Source organism: Aulonocara stuartgranti (genome assembly GCF_965226115.1).
Source record: "Aulonocara stuartgranti genome assembly, chromosome: 23".
Classification (NCBI taxonomy): domain Eukaryota; kingdom Metazoa; phylum Chordata; class Actinopteri; order Cichliformes; family Cichlidae; genus Aulonocara; species Aulonocara stuartgranti.
The window spans coordinates 45,232,133-45,255,624 of NC_138958.1; the positions used below are offsets into that span (position 1 = coordinate 45,232,133).

The window sequence follows — 23,492 nt, forward strand, 5'->3', positions numbered from 1 at the left end:
ACCTCCTTCCTGATCTGGAGAGGCCTGAGGGAAAGAAAGATGGAGCAGACAGAGCTTTGAACAAATCCAAACCTCCTGAGCTTCACCTCCACAAAGGTGCAGACACTGATGCACAGATTCACATGTGACACCTGCAGCGTCCAGCTTGTGCCGCTGACATTATCTCCACTCTGATACAAGCCTCATTCACTCGCTCACACACGTTCATACAATCACCTTTTCCTCACAGTCACACACATGAATGTAATGAGGGGAACTCGGGGTTCACTGTCATTCCTCAGGATCCTTTGATATGCAGACTGGAGGCTCTGTGGATGAAACACCGACTGTCTGAACCACTCTGAAGTGTTCATGATGGACTTCATCCTGATTAACACTACAATACTTGTTAGAGGCCTTTTATATGTAATAATATTCTTTTCCATTAAAGCTCTGAACATTCTCACTCTTTCTTGACCAGGTGTGACAGGTGAAGGACACCGGCGAACAGGAGGACAGAAGCTGAGAGCCATTAGTCACATGACTTCAGCTGCTGCTGCCTCGCCAACCACTGGCCCCTCGGTGAGTCTAGAGTTACAGCAGTGACCACAGGAAGTGCACACGTGTGATCTAAAGCTACATGTGGGCCTGTGACCATCAGTCTTCTCACTGTGGTAGACGGGTTTGTGAGTCCCTGTGATGCTGGGAGTGTCCAGGACAGTCGCTCCTGATCGGGTCTCTCATGGAAAGCTGGTCCCAGGAATTCCTGGAAAATTCCTCCACAAAAGAGAACTGGGAACATAAGTGCAGAGTGACAGAGGTGCTCAGCAACCCTGCTGTTATATGGGAATAGAACCAGAATAGTCGGCAACCACTTGAGTTAAGTTAGCCAAAGAGATGCGACTCAGACTGACTTCATCATGTTGGCAACGTGTCTGCATTGATAAATTCCAGTTATTGACAAATCAGAGAATAATTCCAGTCGTTCAGAGACAGATTGTGATTGTTTGGAGGATGTAATCGTTTCCCTTCAGGGAGCGTGTTGGACGCTCAGTGTCCGGGTGATTAGCTGGCTGATGCAACTACTTAGAATCAGTTTGTGAATATGAAGAAAATCAGTGCAGTCACTGGACAAACTCTGATTCTTCCTAGTTTCACTCTTGTTTCAGTCCAGTGTGACTGAGGTGGTAAAAAATGATCTGACTTTTAGCCACACAGCTGTCTGCTAGAGAAAAAGCCTTTGTGCACAACTTTCTTAAAGGGAAACGGCACCATGTTCACTGCAGCTGCAGCAAACGCAGCAAAGAGTGAAAGTTGGACTGAGAATGTTGTGACTGTTTCATGAGAAAGAGCAGGAAAACAAGCATCACACACCCAGACACAGTGCTGGGATTAGAATTAGACTTTAGAGCCAAATGTAGGACAAAAGCTTTAATATGAAAGAGGAAAACCCAACAACAGCCAGAGCATGAAGCTCAAAACTATACCAATCACCAAGAAAGCTGACAGGCCTGTGACACGTCAGAGACGCCGTTCAAATTATAAAGAAGTTGGTTTATTGACAAAATGTAAAACACCAAAAGAATCAAGTCAACCTTCAGTTTCGAGCGAGTAGACCAATCAGGCACAGCAGCAGCTCTAGAATAAGCAACAATTTGATGTATTACAAACAACCTTTCATATACACACATACATATGGCTCATATGCTGTTTAAAAAGGGCTCAAAGACCCAACAGATTACACAAAGTACAAAAACACTTTCATTCAGACAACAGTCAGCTGTGCACGAGACAGAGAGCCGACTACAGTTAGTAACATGGACTCACTTTGTTTCAGACACGACACAAAGTAACACAAAGCCACAAAGAGCAGAAACATCAAAAAGGAGGCAGAGCAGCAGCAACTCTCCATGAGCTGTGAGGCTAACAGCCACCCACACTTCCTGTGATGCATAATGAAAACAACATTAACCTGAAGGATGATAACAACAGAAAGAAGTCTAAGCTAACGTTACACAGCGCTCACACAGCGCTGACTGTACAGGCCTCACACAGCTACGACCTGCATCCACAACACCTGATTCTACTGAACACAAACAAGTTAATGATATATGAGCAATCCAGGGAAGGCTTCCAGGAAGGTGAGGATCCAAAGACAGCTCTACAACAGCATCAGTCAGCAACAATGTTACTAATCACTGACTCTTTCATCCTTTTATACTCAATCAAAAAGTGCTGTGTTCACATTTGTTTCTGCTGAAATCCAGAGACTGAAAATGCGTCTTTTTAAAGTTTGAATAAACTGACTGAACTTCTCACGAGTCCAACCGTGAGGAACACTTCCCCCCATGACACATCACAGGACAACGTCTCAGTGGAGGGGGGGCAGTAGCTCAGTTTAGGCAGTCACACTCAGAATCGATGCCTCCAGTCAGGGTCAAACGTGGTCCTCAGAAACCTGCAGATGTTTGGGCCAAGCTCTCACTGGTCTCTGCGTCTGTAGACTGAGCTGATGTTTCTCCAGGTGTCTGGTAAAAGGACGATGCTGCTGTCCAATGAGGCGAGGAGAGAAGTAGCCGTGAAGGAGGAACGGCGGGCAGCTCTGGATGCCCGACATAAATACCTGATGAGCAGGCTGGCCGACGCCGGCAGCCTGGAGGAGGCGGCGGTGGAAGACGCCATCGTCTCTGATGACAGAGTAAGTTCAGAGACGTGATCCTTCCTCAGAGTTGAACCTTTGAGTCATTAATGTCTGATTCTTCCAGTTCAGTCTGATCCATGAATTCTTTGCTGCAAACGGATCCAAGAAGCTGATTTTCTTCTATCAGGATGTCAAACAGGTAACTTTGATCACATTTCAATGACTGACACATGAAGGTCTAACCGCTCTTCATAATCTGCTGTCCTGTTTGTTGCAGCGTACTTTGTATTCATATCTTTTAATATCTGCCTTTCTCCCAGAGTCTGTCCTCCCGTCAGTCTTCCTTTGTGGACGCATCAAACTCAGCTGTGGCTCAGAGGAAACTCTTCCTCACTACGGGGAACTCTGAGGTTGGCTTCAGCTTTTTATGTTTAGTTCATGTGAGAATCACAGAAAAATGCTGATATGAGTGGAAGCTTCTGCTGGGAAATTGGCAAAGAGCAGATTATTGAACAGCGAGGCAGACAGTTCATTTCAGTGATGCCAGTTTATTAGAAACGAGGACTGTGGGGCTGCTGGAAGTCAGGACGGCCGTTCTCTGGATAAACCTGACAGCTGAGGTGGAGAGCAGGATTTATCCACAGACGGCTTCTTCCAAGCAAATGTCCTGAACACACCTGAGCTGAGGGTTACACAGTGTGTCCTGTGTGATCTCTGCTTTATGGTGGTTGAATCTCACAAATGTGACCATCAGACCTGACGACTTATTTGTGATGTTTTCATTAAAAATATCCTGGGTGAGGTGTTTGGGGCATGTCCCATGAGGAGGAGTCTCCAGGGCAGACCCAGGACACACTAGAGAGGTTATATCTCTCAGCAGGCCTGGGAATGCCTCAGTATTGTCCTGGATATGCTGGAGGAAGTGGTTGTTTAGGGAGGTCTGGGATTCTCTGCTTAGACTGCTGCACCTGTGACCCGGGACCAGATAAACAGGAAATGGATGTTTGAAATTCAAAGAAATCCTCTTTTAATAATGAGGAAAAAAGACAGCAGGAGATCCATCGCAACTAACAAAACACTTCAAACACATCAGTGCATCAACTTTAATCAACTTCATTTGGTTCAAATGAAGGAATCTAACAAAGCACTCACTAAAATGAAACACCAGTTAGTTTCCCGAGCTCAACAGGTCGAACACCTGAGTTTGGTTTGCGGTGCAGTTTTTATTTCTTCTAGATAACCTGGGTTATTTGCACAGGAAGGTTTTTTAAATGTATTTCTTAAGTACGATCTTATATGGGGGTTGATTTTATAGCATAACAGAATAATGTAATAACTCTAATAGAGTATAAAACATTTGCAGAATGAAGTACAAGGTGAAGAAAAGTCAGAACGTCCCTGTTTGAAAATACAGTCTCAGAAGGTCAGAGATGGACAAATTCAGCTACAGAAACATGTGGCCATTTTTTTAAAGCCATAGAGCATATTACAGACGACACAAAGAGCAAACACTGTAAACTTCTAACCACAGACCTCACACAGCTCACACACGTCAGAGTGAAGCTGTCATTTCCTGAAGCTTCCACACAAGAGAACTGGCAACAAGGTGGAGTCCTCATGGATCACTAGCAGAGAAATGTGGGTGGGTGCCAGACCACATGGACTCGACTCACTTTATTTCATACAAAGGAGCAGACTAATGCTGTCATCCTTAAAGACTAACTAGAAACAAGCAGTGCGCTCGCATCGACTCGACTTGTTTTGCAAGTTTGAAGTGAGATGGTACTTTGGAGTCAGCCTCCCGAGATGATGGCTGGTTTTTGAGAAAAATCTCTTATTTATACAATGAGCAGCAGACTTTCCTGACTTGCAGAGGTCAACGTCCTCCTCAGTCATGCGCCATGAGTGGCACAGATACTATTCATCAAATAACTAACATGGCCTTGATTGTTACTCCAGAGACTTATCTGCGATGTAGCTTTATAGCATTTTCATTAGCAATCGTATGATTTGTGTTACAATGACCTTTGTGGACGGGCCCGGACCCCCAGGCCTCGTCCGTGACGCCGACGGTGAGCGCAACGTTTTTGTTTTCTTGCGCTTAAAATAACCTGATCAGCGTTCTGCGGACGGTTTGTTTACATTTCTCACATCTGTGATTGTTCACACGGGTTGGACACGAGCAGAGAGGGCTTTCAAGATGAAAAAGCCAACGTGAAACTTTAACGGACGACAAAGTTTTTCAATCAAATCTCCGTCACACCCTTCCTTGACCTCATCACGTTATCCATCTTAGTCAAGGAACAGTGGTTCGGGAAAATATGCATTTGTTTTTTGGACTACTTTAATAAAACGTATCTCGACTCGTGATGTGCGGATTGATACTGAAATATCGATTCCTCCGATACCCGTCATTGTGTCCGGCCCCTTGGCGTGCACACTCACAACAATGGCTGAGCGTAAACAGAGTCATGTGCAGACGTATTTTACCTCCACGAACAGCTGAGACGTGGTTTGCCATACATGTGGCAAGAATGTGAGGTGTTGTGGTAACACCGCTGACCTGGTCAAACACCTCAGAGTGAATCACATCACAGAATATGACGAGCGTATGTTGAGGCGAACTGAAGAGGAGGAGAGGGAGAGGTGCTGCCAGGGCGAGACAGACGTCTCTCACGGAGTCCTTTAATGCTGCAGGCAGGCAACAAATAGCCACAACTTCAGGTTTTTCATTTCTATATGATAATTCTGCATCATTAAGTGATAAGAACAAGTAATCTGATGTCCTGTGATCATTACGACGCTATAATTTGAGATAAAATAAAAGATAGAGTAAAAAAAATAAGTTTTTGTTCAGAGTATCGGTATCAGATCAGTATCGTCGATACCAGCCTGAATTTTACTTGGTATCGGATCAGAAAGGAAATCAGTGGAAATCAAATCCTGCTTCTACAGGTGTCCAGTTCATTCACTCTGACCCCTCCAGATAAGCGTTGCCAGTTCTCACTGTGCTGTAGATCACATTTTCTTGTGTTTGGGGTTATAACGGTTACTTTTGAGGTCTGTGTTATAAAGCAAGTTAATCCTGAATTTAACTGGAGAAGACAAATTCCCACTGCGTGGTGTAGTGCACAGCCAGGCATTCTTTACATTAGTTCGTTTGACAAAACCAAAAAGCCGAAAGTATTTACTTGGAGTTTGGTTTGATGAAATAAGTGCCAGAATCAGTGAATACAAATGATTCCAATGACATGAAAACTGGTCGAAGGACAAATCCCTCAAGAAAAGCACGACTAGCACATTAAGTTTTTTTGTAATCATCATCATCTCTAACACCATGCGCACAACAGTGATTTTGTTACAGAACACTAAGATAGTAAAATCTGGGAAATGATGATATTTCTTTCCAAAACTTCCTGTCTGGAAGACATTAAAGCTGCTGTGCCACCTGCAGCTTCTTTCAATCTATGTTATGTGAATATATCTTTCTTTTGGGTTTGAACATCCATTCAAACTCACTCTCTGCCTAGCAAGTCTCATTCCCTCATTTCCTTGGGGTCCAGCTTCACATACGTGGCACTGAGCCTTTTCCTTTGTCACCTCTTTCTGCTACATGCCTAGCCTCCCAGTCTCTTGGTCTATTTTCTTCATTTCGCTAACTACACTTCTTTTTCTTTGTAAATCTCTTCCTTCAAATACTTTCAAAATCACTTCTGTGCAGAGAAGACGTCAAACCCCTTCTTGGCAGTTTATCTCAATAAAGCTGTACTATCCCAGCCATCTGGTAAGTCTTCCCTACTACCCAGAGCCTGTTTATACTCCTGCATGTCTCTGCCTTCACTCACTTCCTCTTCTTGATGTCCAAACTCATCCTTCAAACTACCATTTGATGCTGCATAGCTGCATTCTCCCTGACACCTCCTTGTCTCCTGTCTTTTTGATTTCACCTTCTGCATAATATTTAGTTGCCCTGTGTGCAGCTTCCTCCACTTTCATATATTTCTACAAGTTCCTCCCTGTTCTTGAAGTATGTGTGCACCACGGCCATTTCCACTTGGAAAATCTGCCCCACATCTGTCTTTCTAGATTTCTCTCCTAAACACCACACCTACCCAACACCTCATAACCTCTGTTCCCTTCACCTAAATGTCCATTGAAGTCTGTGTCAATCACCACTGTAGTATGTGGTCTCTTGCACACAAAATGTGTCTACCCTCCACCTCCATAATATGAGTCCGCCAGCCCTCCCATTGCCAGTCATAGTCCATAACAAGTCAAAAACATAAACAGCTCGAACGTATTATTTATTTAAAAGAGAGAGAGAGAGAGAGAGAGAGAGCTCAGTTGTCCTTGCTCTAGCATCAAGAGTCAGTGACTGGCTGTTCACTGCAGGCTCAGCAGTCCAATGGCCGATCAGCAACAAAACAAATAAAAAAATAAGACACGTTCTTGATTATGACAACAAACCACATCCAAAAAAATATGACAGCAACACTTTAAGTTTTGTGTGCATTCATCATGTGCAACTCTGCAGAAAGTCTCATGTCAAGGATGTGTGGACAGGGGGGCTATTAAAAAGTTCCAGTATACAGAATAGAAAACCATCAAATGAATGAAATAAAATCTGTTGTCACAGTGGTTTTTGAAGGAACAATTACTTCACAGATGGACAGCCTCATTATATTTTAGTTAAACCTGATGATACACACTTCACGTCACCCTAGTTACATGTTTTTATTTGCCATGTGTATGTTATCCAAGGGAGGGAAAAAATGAAAAAGAAAACTTTTGATGTGTCCAGACATTTCTTCACATCAGCTGCCAGCAACCAGTTTCAGCATGTACAACTGTTGCAGTAAGTGTGCTCATGCAGACCAACTATGCTGGTCCACTGTTCTTAATGGTGCTGCATGTTGAGAAAGAAGTGAAACAAATGTTTTGTTTAACAAGTCCACTAGTGTTAGAATAACTTGGCATTTCCAATCTGTTTCTGCTGTAGTTCAATGAAAGGTTTCAGTTACTTAAGTTTGAGAAAAACCAAAAAAACCGTTGGTCAGCTTCCCTCAGGGTCACTCCACGGTTGATGACATGGTCCACTATTGTAGCTCTGATGTCATCAGCAATTCTATTTCTTACTCTTCTTACCCGTCCTCTCCCCCCTCCTCGTCCTCCTCTTGCTCCTCCTTGTCCTTGTCGTCCTCTTCATCCTACTTCTTCACCTCCACGTCCTCTTCCTCGGCCTCCTCTCACTCTTCCTGCTCCCTCCATTGTACTCCACACACAGAGCTTACCTGTATCATAGTGCTTAGGCTGATTGCAAAGTGAACTAATTATCTAAAAAAGCTTTCACATGTGGCAGTGTGCCAGACAGTTGACAAAATAGTGTAAATAATGGCCATAAATGTGTATAGTTTTGCTAGGAGTGCGTTGATCATTTGGAAATTGAGTGCAAAGCAGTGAGTTGTGTTTACAGTTCTGCAAAAAGAGTGCTGTGCAGTGGATTGTAGCTACAGGTTTGCAAAGTGTGTGTTACAAAATGGCAAACTGAGTGCAAAGCAGTGTTTGTGCTTTTAGTTTTGCACACTCAGTGAGTGGTTTTGCTATAAGTATCAATAGTTTTAGGAATTGTGCTGTAAGAATCACAGTTAGGGTTTAAGCATTCAGAAAAACCTGTAATAAACGCACACGCATGCGTCTTCAGCATTACTGGGTTTCTGCAGCTCCTGGTTTCCTGTTTAATACATTCACACAAGCAATCAAACGCTATGAATCGTTCCACAATGTTTGCAGTCACTTTTCTTATCCCTCCTGACTCAAGAGCATAAAGCGATCTACGTTAGCTCTGGGAATTCTGACGGTCGTTCAGTAAATCTTTGTTTAATCTCTTTATTTGCTTTTTGGAGAAGTGAAGGTACAAAAACCTCGTCAATCAAATTTGCTTCGGTGGACAGAAAACAGCCGTTGTAGACTGTTTGGGGTTACCTTTTATAAGTATTGAATTTTCAAAAGTGAAGTCAGTTCTTCTGACCAGGTTCAGACCAGGATGAACACAAGTATGATACTGGACCCACTAGAGAACTGGTCCCAGCTGTGGGTTCACCTCCTCCTGCTGAACTCATAGGACAGACTCTAATGTAGCATCACGTTCATCGGTCACTCCTGACCTCCTGTGAAGCATGACGGATGTGTAATTAATGACTTCATTATTTGGGGCATTATTGCTCTAAAAATCATATTAATAGTATTATTATTATTGTGCTTTAGGCTGCACTGATAACGCAGAGGTCTCTTCTTCCTCTGGGCTGTTTAAAGGGCCAGTTTGTCCAAAGCTGTGTATATACCAGCTGCTGTCAGGCTTCAGATGTCTGCATTAGTCCACAGTCCACTGTTTGTAAGCCATTGCTTTACTGCAAAAGTTCCCATCTACTGTAAAGAAATGGAGATAAGCAGGCACATAATATGAAAAGGCATGCTGTAGCTGACTTTGTCTTTTCTGATCCATCGGTTTGTGTGGCTCTTTCCACAGGAGGGACCTAACCCACACTTTATTTACTTATATGATACGTTTAGTGGAGTGTAGTGCAAAATACACAGTGTTTACTTTTAATTTAACAACATGAAGCTGCATCAAGTTTCCATGGTGACTGCTCAAGAAATTCTGCATTCATAAATAAACATCAGACTGTCAAAAGAGCTCATCTGTGCGAGACCACCGAGCTGAGAGCATTTTCAGGTCCAGATCCCCCGTACGCCATCATTGGAGAGCAGTTGACGTTTTTCTTCCTGACTTTGATTTGAACACGTTTAAATGGAAAAGAGTCAAGGAATCTATAAGCCTATCAGGGTATGTGACGCTTTTGCTTTTACTGCATTTCAGTAATTTGAAGAATTTGATGTCGTTTTAAAAGTTGACAAACTGAGAATCATTTTAAGTAACAATGACTAAATTGCTATTTCTTTGACAGGTGTTGTTCAACACACCGATTTATGAAACAGCTGTAAAGATCTGCTGGTATCTTCCGGGCTACAAGGCTCAGGTTAGACCCAGATTCATGCAAACCAAAGCTGACAGAAAATATCAGGTCATTTCTGAGGACCTGAGAGTGGTGGTGATTAAATGTCTCCTTTACTTTTAGGTTGCGATAATGACGGAGTTTCTCAGACTTCAGCAGGAAGATCTAATTCCACCGAACCTCACTGCTGAAGATCTGAGAGATCTTTTGGTGGAGAAGAGCAGGGAGACGCTCAGAGAGCAGTGAGTTACTGTCACACCTGAAAGTCTGTTTGTGATGACGTGTAAGTGCTGAGAGAAAACCTCTGCTTTGCTTTCTTTTGAAGGCTGTGGGAGTTTGAGTTAGAGGATTTTGACGAAGAGGAAGCCAAACCTCTTCTAAGGCTGGTAAGACGAGAAAACCCACAAGACTTTTTTTTCATTACGTGCACATAACCTTTACACATAAGCGCACTGTAAATGTGTTTTCTGTTTCAGGTGTGGGCGGTGAACGTCAGCAATAAAATGAGGGACGTTGAATTTGAAGCCAGGTTGCTTCTTCAGTTCCCAGAGGCCGTACCTCCTAAATTTCAGTGAGTCACATGTAACATACAGTTATTAACCCTGTAAGACCCAACCCATCAAAAAACAGCCAGAAAATTCAGATTCTTTGGAACTGAGATGTTTATCAACCCTTTAAACAAAAGCCACACATGAGTTCTTTGCTATGTCATGTTGTGTATGATTTACTTTTATTGTGTATTTATTTTTTGTATCACATTTGATACACTGGGTGTTTTTGGCAACTTTTTGTTAACGACAATGTTAACTTTAGACTAAAAAAGAGTTTTGTCCACAACATTTAGAAATTATAGCAAGTATTGATCATGTTGATGAGATCGAGGTCTCAGAAACTCATGTATGCTACAAAGGTGGTTACAGGGTTAACAGTCCAGCTACAGTGTTTCAATATTTAAATGATGCTTTGAATATGTTTAACAGATAACTCTTATCATGTTTTTCTACAGAGCACCTAAACTCCTCAGCGCGGTGAAGGATTACGTTGAAATCCTGAAAAAGAAGCAGCAGGAACAGCCTAACAGCAAACTGCTCACCGCGCAGGAGGTAGTGGTCGAGGTAGTTCCCTGCGTTCTCCAGGGCTTCTGGGAGCTTCCTCCTCGTCCCCTCCTAAACATGGCCTCCCAGAGTCTAAGTATCCTCTCCACCAGTGTCACCAAGGCCACTTTAGATCGTGTCTCCAAGAGCCTCACGGCGATGGAAACACAGGCCGTCTTCACCCGCTCTATCCGAGACGATCTGGTCGACAGCATCCTGACGGAGATTAGACAGAAATTTCCTGAAGAAATTCTGTCTATCCAAGTTGCAAACTTTGCACCCCTGTTGCTGAAGACCATTGCTGATGTAGCAAGGATCCGGATATGTGAAATCTTTGAGCCCCCTTCAAGTCCTGATGTGAAGAGCACAAATGGTGAGCGCTCCTCTGACGGCCTTTCAGTGGCAAATGTTCCACCAGCCGAAGAAGCTCTGTCAGAAAGTGTTGCAGAGCCCGACGCTCCCTGTGAGGAACTTCTTTCTGAAAGGGCATCCAGTCTGAGTACTCGAGACCTTACGATCGAAGGAGCTCTGTCAGAAAGTGTTGCAGAGCCCGACGCTCCCTGTGAGGAACCCTATGGCGAGTCCAAATCCTGTGTTGAAGGTGAAGATCATATGATCAACGGATCTTGTTCTGAAATTGGGCCGGTTCCTGATGTTCCCTTTGAGGAACCTTTTCCAGAACCTGAAGCCAGCATGAAGTCCGAAGACCGTCAGAGCAAGAAGAAGAAAAAGGGCTTCTTCAAAAGACTGAGAAGTCTGTTCTGCTGCTGTTGCAGACCAAAAGTCACCGACTGACACTGAAGCTGTGACCCAGTGTTGGTGTTGCAGTAACTCTAAATATGTAAATATGTTCCTTAATGATTGTTCTTCATGTTTTGGGGGGTTTCTTTAGTTTTCAGTGGGCTGGGTGTTTTTTCTCCTCCGTGTTCTTTACTTGATTCTTGTTCATAGTTCCTGATTTGTTTTCCTAGTTCTTGTTTCTTAGTTTGTAGTTTCTTGAGTCCACCTGAGTTTCCAGTAATAAAAGCTGCCGATTCAAGTTTCATTCCACGTAAGAGTCCTGTGTTTGGGTCCTACTACCTGCCTGTCACAGCACACCATGACAGAAACTTTATAAACTCATTCATATTTCTACACGAGTCTCCAGCTATGTTAAAGATTTTTTTTCTTTCAAACATTTGTAAGAATCTCTTATGGTTCTCAAAATACTTCCACAAGTCCAGTAAGTGTAGTGCAGTAACATATTGATGGTATTATTTTTAATAATTATTTACTATTTTTAATGCACTTTGAACTGAAACTGGTATATAAAATGTACTTCCTGTAGAAAATGCAGTGTGAATGCTAATAGCTGAATAGCTTGAGTTGAATTTTTATAATTGCTGAAATCTTTGGTGAAAAACATGTTACAGTTTTTGCCCGTTGCTTGAACACATTTTGCAAAACGTCGCTCATTGTGCCAAAACTCTAAACACAAGTAAACATGACACATCAAAATATACCATTCACATCTGTGCCAAACTGAAACTCTGCTGTCAAAACCTAACATTCCTCTGTCAAGATGTAACTCTGTTGACAAAATGACACATACTTGCATCACATGCAGATCAGATCAGGGGGACACACTAGTCTACTTCATATAAAACACTGCAGTCTTTCATTGTCATTGTTTATTCTGAAGGCACATTTTCAGGAGACACAAACAACCAAAAAAAGCAAATAGGCCTACTCAATATTGTCCACTGCAGCACCATCAATTCAGATAAAGCAAAACACAAACATAATACAGTAATAGAAAAAACACTATACTGTACACACAAAAAATCATGACAATTGTGCATACGTGGGCTCATGGATCCCGCCGTCTGTTGGGGTCTGGCCACAGGACCTCATCGACATCGCAAGCAGTGTCTTCTCCCGCTGGGCACCGGGGAAAATATCCTCTTGCATGTCGAAACCATCCATGGATTGCTGTCACCTGGATGTAAATAGAAATATATGTGGTGGCCCCTAGAGACAAAACACGTACAAACTCCAAAGCACATTTCTAGCTTGAACTGAACTTCCAAAACAGAGCTACCTAGAACAGCGGTCCCCAACCCCCGGGCCTCGGACAGGTACCGGTCCGTGAGTCGTTTGGTACCGGGCCGCGAGAGTTGAGGCTCAGGTGTGAAATGTCTGGTTTTCAGGGGTTTTATTGCTTTTCAGCGTTATTTTGTTATCGTTTTTATCATTAACTCGGTTTTCCTGGGTCTTTTCACGTGTGTTATGAATAAATCTTCTTTTTTCGGTACTAGTTTTATTTTGTTGTATTTATCCGTGACACCTTAAAGGCCGGTCCGTGAAAATATTGTCGGGCATAAACCGGTCGGTGGTGCAAAAAAGGTTGGAGACCGCTGACCTAGATCACGTAAATTACACAATTGAAAGCATGAAAGCATATGTGTATTGTTTGTGTATTTATGCACAAGCATTCATATATATTCAAATCATTAAAAAACAAAAGTTCATTTGCCTGTTACTACCACACACCAAATCTGGTCGTGGTACTTGGTGAACTGAGAGACACAACAGCAGAGGTCACTATTAATGCTATAAAAGAGGCCTTTGCAAGACATGCAGTTGCCGAGACTGTGGTATCGGACAACAGGCCGCAAGTTTCATCAGAACAGTTCAAGCACTTTGCTAAAGAGTACCAGTTCACACATGAAACGAGCAGCCCCAGGTACCCCCAAGCCAACGGGGAGGCAGAACGCGCTGATCGTACCATTAAAGACTTGAGAGGACTGTGACTACAGCAGAGCACTGCTAGCGTGCAGGGCCACCCCACTGGAACATGGGCTCTCACCGGCACAGTTGCTCATGGGGAGACACCTGCGTACCTCTCTGCCACAAGCTGCTGCGAAGCTGGTGCCAAAGTGGCCCGACCTACAGGCTTTTCGCGAGAAGGATGAGGAGGGGAGGCGTGAGCAGGCAAAACACTACAACCGCAGACATAGAGTCAGGACAGAAGGTGTGGATTACTACTGAAGGAACCACTGGAGCAGTAGTTGGACCTGCCAGTGCTCCCAGATCTTATGTGGTAGAGACAGACAGGTTTTCTAAGGAGAAATAGGAGCCACCTCACACCAACAGGGACTGTTACCAGATCTGGTCGAGCGGTGAGACCTCGTGTAAGATTGGATGTGTAATTCTCTGAAGTTATCCATTCAGGCCCTATTCAAAGCTGGCTTAGGCTGTTAGAGATGTTTACAATTATGTGTTTCGTTTAAATGTAAGTGAACAAGTGAGAGATGTGTATCATTTTAACGTTTGATAATGCTCTGCATTCCTGTTCTTGTGAGCTGAGTGAGTCATTATGAAGTATGTCTTTAGCTAAAAGGAGGTGTAGCAGGAGACTACTGTACCCATAAGGCTGTGTGTGTGTGTAGCTTGTATCAACAGTTGTAACAGGCTAAGCCACCTGAGACACTGCATTGAATGATTGTTCCTGTCTTAATGGTTTCAGCTCAGATGTTCTGCTTTTTCCTTTCAGTAGATCAAAGCAGCTCGTGCTCCTTCTTCTTCTAATTTAGAAGAAGAAGAAGAAGGCGAAGGCTTCAGCGAAGTGGCGTTCATGGTCTCAGTGAACAGTCACGGTCACACACTGCATGTGGTTTTAAAAGCAACATGTCTGTTCACCACAACAATGGAGATATGTAATATTAGTGCAGCTACGGTTTGTTCTTGAACATCAGTTCTGTTTTCTACTTTGATCACTTAGACCAAAAAAGTGTTGTTTTCAGATTCTTTCTTTTACATCTATAAACCACCTGTTCATTTTTTTTATTACAATTAGTTTCACATGAATGTTAGTGTTTCCTTTATGATCTTTTAATGCTTACACTACACTGTACACGTCTACATTAGAGACATTTCTGTTTCCTGTTTCTGTTGACTTAGAGTTGTGAAATGTTCTTTTATTTGATGCACAATATGAAGCTCATAATTTTCTTACAAATAAAACTCTAATGACAAACATGAACAGCTGTGCTTATTTCTGAGACATGAGTTTTTGAATGTGTTCATATTTAGACAGTGTGCATCTGTCTGCTGAAACTGTGATGGTGAACCTGAGGTGATGGTCAACAGAAGGCAAATATACATCAATATAAAACAATATTGAAGTAATGTCTTTACCCTCTGCAGCGTGTGGACGCTGTGCACGCAATCACCTTATTCACTGTAGTAAACATGCGCCGCTAGCTCACGTGACTGACTGTCTCCATGGTTACATCGTATATTATTAGCTATGTAAACAGCTTCCAAAGATACCGCCATAGCTCTCTGCAGCTGTAACACTTTCACACTTTGCAAATCATTTCATGTTTTTGATAGTTATGAAGACCGAATATGTTTTTAAGGTCATGCTAGGCGGTTGCTATGGTGGTTGCTGTGGACTTGGGTGGACCGCGTCCGATTCCTGTTATTAGCTGTCCGCCACAGGAAGGCTGCGTTCCATTTACAAGTAGTGACAGTCTGCCGCAACTCGAACTCAAACCCCACTTTGTTCTTTAATTATAGGCCTTTTATAGCCGTTCATGACACGCACACACACATAAAACACTTTGCCTCACCATGAGAATGCAACTTCACCTAACCTAACCTTAAAGTATCTGATATAGGATAGAAAAATGAAGCAACCAGAGATTTAATGATGAAGACTCTGGGTTCTGTAGTTCACGTTTTACAGTCCTGAATGACTCTTTGCATATGATTTATTGAAGAGGAGTTTAGAATGCACTTTACATTTAGACTGTTGCTGTTTCATTTTTTACATTGTTGCCGTGTTATGTCATGAATAAGGTTCACCTGCTGGGGGTTTGATGGATCAGCTGGACAATACAGTCAAAGACAGACTTCATTCATCATATGCAAGAATCCTAGTTGGATTTTTGTTGTCACTCATGTTTTTGAACCAAATATTGAAAACAATTCTGACAGACTGGATACCTGGTCAGGATGTACATTACCTTGTACTCAAGCATCCCAGGACAGAGCCCTGCCCCACCATGAGCCTGGGTGGATACGTGGTTATTAATATAAAAGGACCGATACTGAATATGAATATTTCATGAAAACTGAATTATAATACAAATTAGTAATAAGGGTTTCTCTGCGCCCTTATCTACCCCATATTCAAAGAGCTGCGGGCAGAGAGGGTGACAGGAGAGGATGGCACTGAAGAGAAGATGCTCGGTTTCTGGAGTCTCCTGGTCCTGTCAGTGGGATGCATCTGCTGTGTCTTCTCGTGGATGCTCACCTACCTTGACTCGTTCCAGCCTGGTATGGATTTCCCAACACTGCGGACAGTGGCCCACGTCAGAGACGTTTAATATTGATTACATATGTCTGAATTGCTAACCCTAACCCTAGCTCAACAGACCACAATGCCCTGGACTGTCAGTATTATTACATGCTGTGAACATAAGTAGCTTTGATCACAGTTTATGTTGTAAAAGAGAAGGAATATTGGAAAAAAGATCAACATTGTGATATTATTTCTTCCAAACTGACCAGAAACATGCTTGTCAGACTCTCACAGCAAAGGATCAGACTCACTGTGCATGACAGCTCAGGCCAATGATGTCTGTTAGAGTGTCAGTTGTTTAGTGCTTCTGTACAGTTAGGGTCACCGTCTCTATTTCAGAATAATTAATATGCGTAAAACACTAAAAGTTGATTGTCTTCCAATATTCTAGCATAATTAAAAAACTTTGACTTTGTAAGTACATATTATTAGTCCTAATACCAGCATGAGTCTTCATAACTCCTGCTTTGAAATACTGAACTTTGAAATTGACCTGATGAAAGATCATTTACAGTGGCACTCTGTCAGGATCATTCTGACTGTAAGATCACTGTATTAATCTGAATCCTTCTGAAATGTGCTGTGAATGAATGCTGATGCAACTCACTGTGGGAAAGCTGTTAATAAAAGGAATCTGTGACACATGCAACACATTCACAGAGGAAGAGGACACAAAGGGAGGACACGCAGAGGCTGTGTTGAAGTCAGAAATCCAAATCTTTATTAAAAAACAGGCGGCGGTAACAAACAGGAAGACAAGCAGTCCATCAAACAGTCTACAGGGTCAAACATACAGAGAATTCAAACAGCAGTAAAAAATAACTGGACACTGAAAAACTTAAAGCAATGTGTGATGCAATAAAAGGAAGCAGCGCAGTATATTCACTGAATTATCATCAATTACAAAAGAGAAAAACGACGATTTCTAAGGATTATTTTCTTAAATGCAGTTAGAGTGTGGCTGGTAAAGATGGAAACATACAGAATGTAAACTGTGTGAGTTTGTGAACTTTGTTAGTAACAAATGAGGTAAAAAAAACAACCCCAAAACAGACAAAACACAGAAAGAGGCTCTCAGTATTCATTAATAATTAGAAAGAAACATTCTGGTCGTGGATTTTTACAGTCTTAGTTCCGCTCGCTGTCATCATTATAATCATCATGATCAATGGCGAGGTCCTGAGGTGGGTGGGGCTGTCTCTGGTGATGTCACCGTGAAGGAACAGCATCTGGCACGTGTTGCTGAAACATCCCAGTACACTGGTGTAGTTTCCTCTCCAGCTGTTTGACACGTGACACTTGAACATTAAGGGGAAGAAGAAGAAACAGTGTTAGGTCAGGTGACCACATGGTTTCTAAAGTAACTGACAGGAAGTAACCAGGCCGTCAGAAATGGATGGCATGTGTTTAGAGTTACTGGAGTTGGGTAACTCTACTTACCAAAAGCAGAAGCACACAGATGAAGGATCAGATGCTGAATGTTGCAGGAACATGCTCGTGTGTGGTGGTCATTCAGTGCTGCTCCGGCAGGTTACACAGTCCAAGACTGACATGCTGCCCATCTGAGAGTTTGAAAACACACATGCAAAGATTTATTTTGTGTTACAGTCAAAGTTGGATGTTCATTTTTGTCCTTTAAAAATGTTTGTGTATTTGAAAGCACTAACATTTAAGGATGACTTGGATCGTCTCCTTTAAAGGGGAGACAAGTGTATCCACTGATCCACGTCACTTTACCTGGATGATGACTCCTCCGCCCTCACTCAGAAACACTCCTAATATAACCAAGCAAATAAATAATATTGAAGATTTACTTACATCATTACAAAAACAGCAAAAACATCTCCCTTTGATTCTATTTCTCCATTCCTGCTGAACATCAGGCAACAAATATCTCAATAAATCACAGTAAAATGTAAAGCACATGTTTTCTCTGCTTTGTCTAACCTCTGCAGAGCCTCTGTCAAGAAAATCATAACTGTAAGCATAAAACCAAAATATACATTTCATAACACGTCACTGGACAAACCTCGGTCAGCTGATTTCCTCTGTGCAGTGCAGACGAACATCAGTCAGCAAGTGACTCTGCTGGTTCTTCTGAGGAAACACCACCGTCTCTCCACACCGTCACCATCTGTGAGCACAAACTGCCGCTCTGCTCTGCCAGCATGTAGGAATCACATATCACACACACAGGGGTGAAGAAACATCAGAGCTCAACTTTGGATACTTTAGATCTTAACAGATCAAAGCAGCTCTTAGTTTCAACAATCAGACAAACAATGATACCAAACTGATTCTGTATGAATACAATATGGTATTTTCAATACAGGTGTCAAATTCATTTATTAAAACGAATACAGATATATGTATATTTTTTTTGATAAATTAGTTTGCTAAATTATAAGAATATATTTTTTATTTTTTTTTCATTTAACAATTGCAACTGAAAGAAATTAAATATTGAACAAAAATATATTGTCACATTCTGAGCATGCTCAGCACGCTGACAGACTTGAAGTTGCTACAGATTTTAAGAATGTCACAGGCTGGGTCTCTGACCCAGCGCTCTGAGTTCATTTTTGTATTTGTCTCATTTTGATATGTGATTAGTTTTGTGTCATTTCCTATCTAGCTTTAGTTTAAGCTGTTATTTATTATTGTTCCCTTGGTTTTCTATGTTTTGGGTTCTTGTATTATTCTTCACGTATTAGGTCTGTTAAGTTGTGTTGTCATGTCTAGTTTTAGTATTTCCCGTTTTATTCTGACAGTGTCATGTGTTCTTTGTTCATTGTATTTAGCTTTCCTCCTCCTGGTCCTGTCATTTAGGTTTATGTCAGTCAGCTGTTTCCCCCATGTGTCTCCACTTCCCCTGATCACCTCATGTATGTATTTAAGCCCTCTGTTTTCTGCATGTCATTGTCGGGTCGTCTGTTTACCTCACCTCAGTCATAGGTCTAGTTTTTGTCTGTTATTTCCACGTTAGTCATAGTCTTAGCCTGTTTATTTCCACCTCAGTCATAGTTATAGTTTTTGGTCTCAGTACCGTTTAGTATTTTGTTTCTTAGTGTCTTGTCAGTTTACTTTGGTTTCCTGGTTTACTTCTGCCGTCATCTAATAAAGGATCACTTTTTCTGTTCAACCTTCAACTCCTCGTCCTCATCTGCTTTTGGGTCCTGTTTCCATTACACACCGGCGCACCCCGCCGTGACAAAGAAGTGATAATTATGGGGAAGAAACTTCTCTTGTTCATCCGTTTAATCAAACATTTGATGCCTCAGCTGTCTCAGTCTATAGCGTTCTGCAACTATAACTAACCTGAAGCTTGGATTTGGCTGCAGGTGCCCCTGTACATCCTTCTCAGATGTGGGTACCAGTTAATCCCACTTCTTCCTGACCTTTGCTTCATCACAAGACCAAAGGTGGCATCCCGTGTCACAGTCTTATCATCATCCAGAAGAAACATTTGAAGAAACATCATGGAGAAGAAACATTTACGCGCCTCCTGGTTTTGTTTTCTGATCCTGCGAAAAGACTGAGGACAAAGCCCAGAGAACACGAGATACACAACATTCAGACTCAACAGCCTCCATAAATGAAGAGCACCAGGTTGGTTCAGTTATAGTAGATATGAGCATACTTCACATTACTGGGTATGAATAATAATGAGGAGGCAAACTTTGAAGATGCAGAGCATGATGTCCCATCATCAGACTGTAAACAAACATCCACCAGGCTTCTTTGTTGCCAAAATTGATGATTCTCCTATCAGGGATCAGTAGCGTGTATTAACGCGTGGTATAAGCAGCAGTCACTGAAATATTACTGTTTCAGATAAGAAATCTAGGACATAAAAGCCAGGGTGGGAGGGATCTCTGCAAACTGACTTACCTCTGCAAGTGTGAAGCTCAACAAAAATCTGACTCTCCAGTCACAGATAGGGGTGGGTATTGATAAGATTTTCACGATTTGATTCCATTTTCGATTCTGTTTAACGATTCGATTCTTTATCTATTCTTTTTAAAAAAGAAGAACACTAAGGTCGATTAGCTTAGAACTTTGTTTTATAGCTTCTCTTTGAACAAGATATAAATTTAGGAGTAACATGGCCTTACAAACACAGCAGTGAGATCTTAAGAGATCCAGCCTACGGCTCTTCAATGGGGTGTCACAGGGTCCCCAGGAAAAGAAATTGTAAATGTAAAATAATAAAATAAATATTCTTCTGTAGCAATAACAAAGTATAACATAAATGAATCTGTAGCAATTACACAAGAATATCCAGTAATGTCCCTGTGTACAAAAGGCCAGCCAGTTCGCAGAACTCATGAACGGAGCCACATCTGCGGAGTAAGATATCAGCATACTGCTGCCGTTTAGCCAATGAGCGGTGAGGCAACCCATTCTCTTCGCCAATCAGAAGACACAATTCTACCTCATCACTACGCACACGTCGACGCAGAGAGTTCGGTCGGAGCTGCAGGTGGGAAGAGTCAGCAGAGTTTACTCACCGTGTGGATTTTCGTTCCTTCTAATGCTGTTAGCGGTGTGCGTCCATGAGACTGTAAGTTTCTGTGTTTTATCGTGTTTGTTCTTTGCTGCGGCCATTATCCTCCCTTGTTTAATCCTTGGCGCATACTTTGTTTACCGATTGTTACTGCCGTTTACTGCGAAGCAGCCTCTGCCGTGCGGTCATTAAGGGACCGTCACTAATTTCTCATGTTAGCTCTGATGTAAAGTGCCTAGTTAGGATTTATGTAAATAGTAAAATTAGCATTTGTTGACACTCCCTTATTTTGGTTGAATGTTCCACTATCCAGTATTGTTTGTATTGTTGTATTACACATTTAATTCACTCTGTTCACATAATTATGGAAGACTTTTATGTTCTTTCCAACAGAAACCACACCATCACTCACCACACGGCATATAGCATTTTACAGCCTGTTAAATCCCCTCACTCACATTATGGATGTGTGCTTCGGATTCTTGCTAAATAAATGAGTGAACGGCAGATACCTGAGTGGCAGTGGATTTTGTGGATACGCCATCTGTTCTTATCGGACAACCCTGTTGAGATTGTGGATTCATAGAGTCAGCACCTTATCATCTACATCATTCATAGTCAGGAGGTCAAGTCCATCCCTCTTAAAGTGACCTCCTCCATTACACCCTGCCTACAATTAAACACATTCACTTACCGAAAATCAGGGGCATCTGCTGTGGCAAATGGGTGCAAACCTTTTACCACAAACTTAGTCACTGCTTCGTCTATCCTGGCCTGAAAGGACACCGGTAGACTGCAGCAACAACTGCCAGCACCTGAGCCAGCCAGACTCTGTCTGTCTCTCTCATCATGGTCACCTAAATGCACAGTAATAGCAGGTTTTGTAATAAGGCAGATCGCGCTAACATAATATGCACTGTTAGTTGATTATTTACCTGCCGCATTAACGGGAGAGGACGTGCAAACGTTACTGCTGCTGCTGGGTTGAGATTCACGAGATTCATTTAAGGTCATCGCGTCTTTTGTGAGCAAATGCTTTTGCATATTCGTAGTGTTTCCTCCCTTAAATGAAATATCCACTTTGCAAGTATTGCAAGTTCCCCTGTTGTCATCCGTTCTCGTAAAGTATAATCAAACTTTTGAGCGTTTGAGCCGCTTAGGCGCCGTGTTTCCTGCCAGGTAAATGATGCTCCGCAATGTGGTGACGTCATTCGGGGCGACTGGAATTGATAAGGGAATCGTTTGCAAAAATGGCAAACAGTTCCAAGGAATTGAAACAGTGGGAACCGGTTCTCCACAAGAACCGGTTTTCGATACCCATCCCTAGTCACAGACAAACAAAAACTCCAGCTGGGAGATAGAAAACGCTGTCTGGGTCTTGCTGGATGTTGCTGGTCAGAGTCCCACATTAGCAGAGTGCTTCTTGGTCCCACTGACCCATGTGGACAGCGACTGTGGAGAACTGTTCTGGAAAACAGAAAAAGACAATTAAAATAACAAAAAGCCAAACAGGATTTCCACAAAGACTCTCTTGGAATCAGCAATCAAAAAAAATCACTGGTTCATATTTCAATCAAATATGAACAGGTTCCTTAACTGTATGCAGTTCAGATCTGATTTAATTTAATTTCCTTCACACAGCACATTCGTCCAGGCTGACAGGTAAACATAGAATTAATCTCAGGTAACATGACTCATAGTAGAGATTCAGTAAGAAAGATTGCAGGCTCTAATATTATTACCACACAATCCAAGGACACACCAACAGCTCCGATTTGTAGAACTATTTAAACAAATGTCTTCTGAATATTCAATTCATGTTCACAGTGGGAGGGGGGGGGTGTAGAATATTTCTAACATTTTGAGTTATTTTCCAGTGTTAGAAAATCAGCACTGCTCAGTGTTAGCCATTTCTCCAGGCTGGAGAAATTGATCAGGAGGGCTAGCTCTGTGGTCGGCATGAAGCTGGACACTCTGGTGACAGTGGCAGAGAAAAGGACATTAAAGAAACTGATGGACATTATGGACAATGCCAGGCATCCTCTGCACACGGCCATTAACAACCAGAAGAGTCTGTTCAGTGACAGGTTGCTTCTCCCAAAGACAAGAACTAACAGACTTAAAAACTCCTTTGTCCCACACGCCATCAGACTGTTTAACTCCTCTCTGGAGGGGAGAGGGAGGGGAAACAGGAAACAGGAGGACAAAGGAGGGGGGAACAACTAAGCTGTAGTGCCTCTTCACCTCACTGTACAATACCTTGTGCAATACTTTTTGTAAATAGTCAACAGTGCAATAGACTCAAGACTTGAAATGTGCAATTCACTTGTATTTTTATTTTTTATTCCTATTTATTCTATTTATCCCCTTTGTATATTTTATTTATATTTGTTTCTGTATTTATATATATGTGTGTGTGTGTGTGTGTGTGTGTGTGTGTGTGTGTGTATATATATTTATATATATATAACAATTCTGTAACTGTAACTTCGGTCGTTGCTGTGCTTTTTTTGGAAATCGAATTTCCCAGAGGAACCCACCCGAGGGATTAATAAAGTTCTATCTTATCTTATCTTATCTCTTATCTTGTTAATCTTCAAAACTGACTAGGTTACTTTTAAACATATAACACTGTCAAAAGTGTTAATTTAACACTCAACAGTGTTGTATTTAACACTCAGAGGTGTGGACCCATATAGACACTCTCCAGTGTTAATTTAACACTGGAGATTTTGCTGTGCACACTCGAGAGTCAGGCAGCTTAAATGTGTTTGTCTTCATCTGTAGTTACGTTTCATTGGCTGGAAATGTGCTAACTGGAATCCTTCATGAGTCCAGATGAACAAAAACAAGTGTTTACTGCTCCACGCTGCACGAATCTGAATCAAAATCACTCAGACGCGCCCAC

The 23,492-nt window shown here is 42.1% G+C and overlaps 1 protein-coding gene and 1 long non-coding RNA gene across 3 annotated transcripts in view; one reads left to right on the forward strand and one right to left on the reverse strand.

Moving 5' to 3' along the window:
* LOC309701482 (uncharacterized protein) overlaps nucleotides 1–23,492 on the forward strand; it is a 2,150,955-nt gene that overhangs the window by 640,981 nt on the left and 1,486,482 nt on the right. The gene's annotated exons all lie outside the window — the stretch shown is intronic.
* On the reverse strand, nucleotides 16,776–23,023 carry LOC309701556. Of its 2 annotated transcripts, XR_014275095.1 has the most exons (7): nucleotides 21,520–23,023; nucleotides 21,097–21,441; nucleotides 19,396–19,842; nucleotides 18,107–18,237; nucleotides 17,745–17,852; nucleotides 17,518–17,639; nucleotides 16,776–17,375 (listed from the first exon to the last, which is right to left on the reverse strand). It is a non-coding gene; the product is annotated as an uncharacterized lncRNA (long non-coding RNA). The 2 variants fall into 2 exon arrangements; XR_014275096.1 differs by lacking the exons at nucleotides 16,776–17,375; nucleotides 17,518–17,639 and having other exon boundaries at nucleotides 17,646–17,852; nucleotides 18,107–18,232.